General features: G+C 42.4%; 1 long non-coding RNA gene across 1 annotated transcript; it reads right to left on the reverse strand.

The window, feature by feature from the left end:
* Positions 1-5,194: 5,194 nt before the first annotated feature.
* Positions 5,195-6,300, reverse strand: LOC115144572 (uncharacterized). The gene is made up of 3 exons (XR_003865833.2): positions 6,205-6,300; positions 5,987-6,063; positions 5,195-5,802 (listed from the first exon to the last, which is right to left on the reverse strand). It is a non-coding gene; the product is annotated as an uncharacterized LOC115144572 (long non-coding RNA).
* Between the last annotated feature and the right edge of the window lie 583 nt (positions 6,301-6,883).

The following is a 6,883-nucleotide window of genomic DNA, read 5'->3' on the forward strand; positions in this document are numbered from 1 at the left end:
AGATATGCGAAGAAAAATATGTAAAAAACGAAAGAGATATATACAGAGACACGACAGGACTTACTGCTACGCCATCTTGGATCAATGACGGTTTTAGAGGTATTTTAATACAGGTGTGCAACGACCAGTAGACGTTGTGTAGAACAATGTAGATTTTTCCCTCAGTACATCAGGTTTTCCAATCCAATAACCGCTTCTCTGCTCCTAGCCTTCAGTGCGCACCTACACTTGAGTAGCAGGCCTTGTGCGCAGACAGATCTCCTGTCTCGACGAGCCCAAACTCCAGAAAGGTGTAGAAAAAAATAAAGGCCGACTCAATATGAAATCTTTGTACAAGTAAATTTCGTAAAATAGAGACAGATCTAAAAAAATATATAATAGTTGTTATATTACAGTGTCCACCTTAAAAAGTATTTGCTTCTGTAAACAGGATCAGGGTCATTAAAACATAAAACTCTTAAAACTCTGATCTCAGGGACCACACACACACACACACACACACACACAAATGGTCAGACTGATTGGCTACCATCTTGGATTCTTAGGAGCAGTCCTGGTGATACATTTCTGACTAATTCAACAAGGGGCTTGCATTGACGTGTGTGTGTGTGTGCCTTGTTTTGACACCTGTGGCGTTGTGAAAGAAAGAGAGCGGCGGGCCACATCTGGCACTGGCGTCAGAGAAGGGAGAACAAAGCAGAGAAAACAAAGAGAAGAGAAAAGAAAGGTGGAACAGCCTACGTTAATGTGTGGCAAGTAGGGAGATGGATTGAGTGTGTGTCAACGTCTGCATCAGCCACCCCAAAATAATTCCCTCACCTTTATATCTTGTCCAGTGACAAAGTGATTCTCATCTCAAATTCTACGTCGAAGAGGATATAAATGTCTCGAATGGCAAACAATAATGCAGGCACTAGGGATGGGGATGTGAGCATGTGGGTCTGGGCAGATTAGATGTAGTTATTGTTTGTGTGTGTCTGTAAGTTGTTGTTCGTTTGTATAAGTTTGTATCATAAAATAAAACATATCGAATGGGAGATGGGTCTGAGAGCCAATGACGCTTGAGGATGAATCAAATCTAATTTGTATTTGTCACATGCTTCAACAACAGGTGTAGAATAACAGTGAAATGATTACTTATGGGTCCTTTTCCAACAATGCAGAATTAAAGGTATTTTTTTTCTCAATAAAATAGAAATAGTGACACGAGGAATAAACACACAGTGAATAACAAATAGCAATAATGAGTAAAAAAATAACATGGCTATGCACACGGACGTGTCAGTATGCATGTGTGCACGTGTTCTGTGTGTGTGGGCGTGTGCAGTATGTGTACTGTATGTGTGTGTTGGAGTGTCAGTGTAAGTATGTGTGAGTGTGTCTTTAGAAGGTAATGATGTCGTGGACTCTTGGTAGCCTTACAGAAAAACCAAATCATTTCACATGTGGAAATCTTACATGAAATCATGTGAAAACATGAAAAACAGCTTTGACTTTGCAAGGCTCTCTCCCCCACGTAAAACAGTGAGCTTGGCGTTGACCAACCGATAAACAACAGCTCTTAAACAATCAGTGCCAAGCTAGTGGGCATAAAATCATTCTGAAATGATACTGTAGATACAGAAGAATGTAAATGTTTTATATTTATTAGACGAAAGAATAAGGTATTTTCACGGCATCCTGTGGGTTCTATGAAAGTTTTGTTTCGGCTAATGGAGTCACTTCATGACTTGTTTTTCTCTGCAGTCCCCTTTTCACAAAGATGAGGACCTTCCTCTTTTCTAGTTCAGCCGTTTGTCGCTCAATTCATCCTCTTTCCCCTGATCATTCCCTCCTACACTCTCCTCCTTCCGCTACTCTTTACACATTCTCCTATTTCCCCTATGCCCTTAACTCCCCCTTCCTTAGTCCGGTGTTCCTCTCTTAAGTCATCGTCTCTCTCCGGCCTCGCTACTCTCCGTTGCCCTTTGCCTTGTCTCTCTCTCCTCCCATCTACCTACGACCGTCCCCGCTTCCTATACTGGTGACACTAGCAGGCCACACTCCTTCAGTCACACCGATAACACCAACTAAATTATACTGGCAGCAGGGGATTTGAGAGGCAGGGGAGGGAGAGAAAAAAAGAAATCCCCGGTAGCATTGACAAATGAGATGGTCTCAAGTCCTGTCCAGCTATAGTTATCGATGTCGGTTTGTGTTTCAAGCTATCACTTAGTCTCTCCGTGCTTTCTCTATGCCACAGAACCGTGTGAGGCTGACTTGCGGTTCACTGTGCTGCTGAGACAATTAGGCATCAATATTGATGTCCCAGGGACCACCACAGCAGGAATTGGGATGTCATCTGGATACAAATGAAGTTTTTAAACGCGTCAAGGCCATTTCGAATTTCAATGAAAACACATCAGTGTTTAGATTGTAAACAAAAGAACATGTTTATTCGCTGTAACACCTTTTTAAATCACATGACCATGTTTATTCAGCACAAGACATTTAGGTTTTAAACACACTGCCTTTTATCTATCCCAAGTAGATAAACACAGCTCGGTCAATGAAATCATTTGAACAGGGAAGCAAAGAACAGCTCACCAAATAACAATACAAACCGTCTGAGAGGCAGGCACAACAACAACAACAGATGGGGCTTTTATGGAAAGGCTGGAGTAATAAAAAGGCATTGACTAAGACTCGCAGACAGATGTATGCAGGGAGTTCCATAGTCTGGGTGCTGCCCTGGAGAAAGCCCTGTTGCCAAAATGCTGGAGGTTGAATTTGGGGATGACCTGTGTGAAAGACCTGAGTGACCAAGTGGGTTGCTGGGGAAGTAGGTAGGAGGTTCTCTTGATCACCAAGATCAGCGGGGAATGGGGGCATTCACATCTAGTCATGTGTAATCCAGTGGAGAGAATCACCAGACCTGAACTCAAAGAAAAATATGTTGGTTTTTTTTCCCTGGAATTTTCTTGTCAAATTTCCTGTCGTGGCAGGGTACACCCAAAAGGTAGCTGCAAAAGTGGAAATCACTCACTGCCTATAATGTACATAACACTAATCAGAATGTTGTCTTGGGGATATTACAATGTTGGCTAAGTAATTACAAAAGGCATTCAGTGAAAATGAAAACAGCAAACCAAGGATCAAATGATTTGCAGGCTGGAAATAGTGAGACTTTACATATCTTTAAAAGTGGTTAACTGGGACAAGTCAGGATCCATATATTCAGACACAGCAGCAATGGTCCAAACGAGAGTGTATTGAGAGAAAACATGTTAGCATTGAGTAGCATATCTTAGGATTGCACAAATGTACGTGGGCTGGGCTTACAATGTAAAGATTGTGCCTTTTGCAGAGGGTGTACATCTTGGAGGGCTCATCTTGACTGCACTGCACAGGATGAACCGAGGAACACAGGATACAATTTCACTCAATACAGAGTACCTTCACAATATAACACAAACATTAAGTCTTCAAGTTCCTTCATGTCCACATCAACAACAAACTAGAATGGTCCAAACACACCAAGACAGTTGTGAAGAGGGCACGACAAAGCCTATTCCCCCTCAGGAATAAACTAAAAAGATTTGCCGTGGGTCCTGAGATCCTCAAAAGGTTCTACAGCTGCAACATCGAGAGCATCACTGCCTGTTACGGCAATTGCTCGGCCTCCGACCGCATGGCACTACAGATGGTAGTGAGTACGGCCCAGTACATCACTGGGGCTAAGCTGCCTGCCATCCAGGACCTCTACACCAGGCGGTGTCAGGGGAAGGCCCTAAAAATTGTCAAAGACCCCAGCCACACCAGTCATAGACTGTTCTCTCTACTACCACATGGGCCCAATTGAGGTATTATGTACACGAATGTGCTCCTGCACGAATGCGCTCCTGCACATTGGCTAACCAGGCTATCTGCATTGTGTCCCACCCACCACCCGCCAACCCCTCTTTTACGCTACTGCTACTCTCTGTTCATCATATATGCATAGTCACTTTAACCATATCTACATGTACATCAAATCAAATTTTATTTGTCACATACACATGGTTAGCAGATGTTAATGCGAGTGTAGCGAAATGCTTGTGCTTCTAGTTCCGACAATGCAGTAATAACCAACAAGTAATCTAACTAACGATTCCTAAACTACTGTCTTATACACAGTGTAAGGGGATAAAGAATATGTACATAAGGATATATGAATGAGTGATGGTACAGAGCAGCATAGGCAAGATACAGTAGATGGTATCGAGTACAGTATATACATATGAGATGAGTATGTAAACAAAGTGGCATAGTTAAAGTGGCTAGTGATACATGTATTACATAAGGATGCAGTCGATGATATAGAGTACAGTATATACGTATGCATATGAGATGAATAATGTAGGGTAAGTAACATTATAAGGTAGCATTGTTTAAAGTGGCTAGTGATATATTTACATAATTTCCCATCAATTCCCATTATTAAAGTGGCTGGAGTTGAGTCAGTGTCAGTGTGTTGGCAGCAGCCACTCAATGTTAGTGGTGGCTGTTTAACAGTCTGATGGCCTTGAGATAGAAGCTGTTTTTCAGTCTCTCGGTCCCAGCTTTGATGCACCTGTACTGACCTCGCCTTCTGGATGATAGCGGGGTGAACAGGCAGTGGCTCGGGTGGTTGATGTCCTTGATGATCTTTATGGCCTTCCTGTAACATCGGGTGGTGTAGGTGTCCTGGAGGGCAGGTAGTTTGCCCCCGGTGATGCGTTGTGCAGACCTCACTACCCTCTGGAGAGCCTGAGGTTGAAGAGGCGCTGCTGCGCCTTCTTCACGATGCTGTCTGTGTGAGTGGACCAATTCAGTTTGTCTGTGATGTGTATGCCGAGGAACTTAAAACTTGCTACCCTCTCCACTACTGTTCCATCGATGTGGATAGGGGGGTGTTCCCTCTGCTGTTTCCTGAAGTCCACAATCATCTCCTTAGTTTTGTTGACGTTGAGTGTGAGGTTATTTTCCTGACACCACACTCCGAGGGCCCTCACCTCCTCCCTGTAGGCCGTCTCGTCGTTGTTGGTAATCAAGCCTACCACTGTTGTGTCGTCCGCAAACTTGATGATTGAGTTGGAGGCGTGCGTGGCCACGCAGTCGTGGGTGAACAGGGAGTACAGGAGAGGGCTCAGAACGCACCCTTGTGGGGCCCCAGTGTTGAGGATCAGCGGGGAGGAGATGTTGTTGCCTACCCTCACCACCTGGGGTGGCCCAATCAGCCTGACTAACCGGTGTCTGTATGTAGCCTCGCTACTTTTATAGCCTGTCTTTTTACTGTTGTTTTATTTCTTTACCTACCTATCGTTCACCTAATGCCTTTTTTGCACTATTGGTAAGCGCCTATAAGTAAGCATTTCACTGTAAGGTCTACACCTGTTGTATTTGGGTGCACGTGACAAATAAACTTTGATTTGATTTGAAGTTGTAGCTGTAATTGTTGGACAGACCCATGGAGTGACCCGTTCAGCTCTGATGGCAAACCCTGGCTTTTCCAGCAAAGAGGTCATCCAGCAGACACATCCACACTGACAACATTCACATACACCACCATCCACAATTGATTGAAAACAGGCTTCAGTTAATCAAAAAAAATAAAAGGAACACCTCCTGAATATTATGGTTACATTTACACTTTTCTGTTGATTTGATAACTTTGTAATATGTCAAGGCAGGCTACATACCTTGAAAGTGGCCCATGGTGATTTGCTTGGGTGGCTGCAAACTTGTTGAAAGCACAGTCGTACTCATTGGACAGCTCAAGAGCAGGCAAATGACTCTTGTTCCCTAAATGAAATTATAATACATTACACTATATTCTTAATAAGAACTAAACGACGCTGAATATAGTTTTATGTGATCACACTGTATTCTTGACAGCAACAGTGGATAAAGTCATCATAACAGTAATGCAGTTATATAAATGTTACCCTCATGCCTTCGTAAATTAAGAAAACATACTTTGCATTACCTTTAGACTAGCCTCTTCAAAACTCAGGAAAGCGTGAGTTTGAGGTACTGCTATGGAGACTACGTTCAGCCGTCTTACTGTATAGTTGAATGTACAGTACATGAACATCAGAACAGTGCGAGCGATTCAGACCATGATCAATAAAAAAAATCAAATCCGATCAAACATGGAAAAATCAAATATAAAGCTTGAATTGAAAATAACTTCAGGACAGTCACCTTTAGAACAGTCACCATGGAGGCAGACTTCACTCCATTCCCTCGGTCAAATTTGGTGCCCTCCTCGATGGCTGCCAGGACTGACATCATTCTCAGCTCACCCTCAAATAGACAACAGAAAATCGTTAAGTGATTTCACAGTATTGTCAATTTTGTGGGAAACAAAGCCTATTCAGTGTTGATATTGAAGGAAGCACAATTAGTATACACATTCATATACAGATTATGCTTTTGGCCATTTAGATTGAATTTAAAAACAGCACTGAACATAGTACCCAGGTACATTATTTACTAACTGGTTTCTCAGATCCAGTTTTAGCCTCCAATTTTTTAATGAGGTCCTTAGCTTGCTGTGGGAGTGGGTTGAATGATTGTGCTTTGCCAAGCAGTATTTGGAACTCTGAAATTATCTGATAAACCATAAGAGTCTAAGCCCTGTCTAAACTGAAGGGGGGGGGGGTCTACTAAGCTATATGAAATGATTTTAAGAAGGTCATACCAAGGCACAAGTAGCTATTTAATTTGGAATTTTAAGTATAAAAAAATATTTAAAAAATGTATTTCATGAACAATAATTATTTGATAGTAGCCCATACAGATGCATTGAATAAAACATTCACTAGCTGGAACAACAGATAGCCCCCCAAAAAATCTAAAGGAAGTTTGTTCTGAAGTGTCT

The sequence above is a fragment of the Oncorhynchus nerka genome, linkage group LG16, assembly GCF_034236695.1.
Source record: "Oncorhynchus nerka isolate Pitt River linkage group LG16, Oner_Uvic_2.0, whole genome shotgun sequence".
Taxonomy (NCBI): Eukaryota; Metazoa; Chordata; class Actinopteri; order Salmoniformes; family Salmonidae; genus Oncorhynchus; species Oncorhynchus nerka.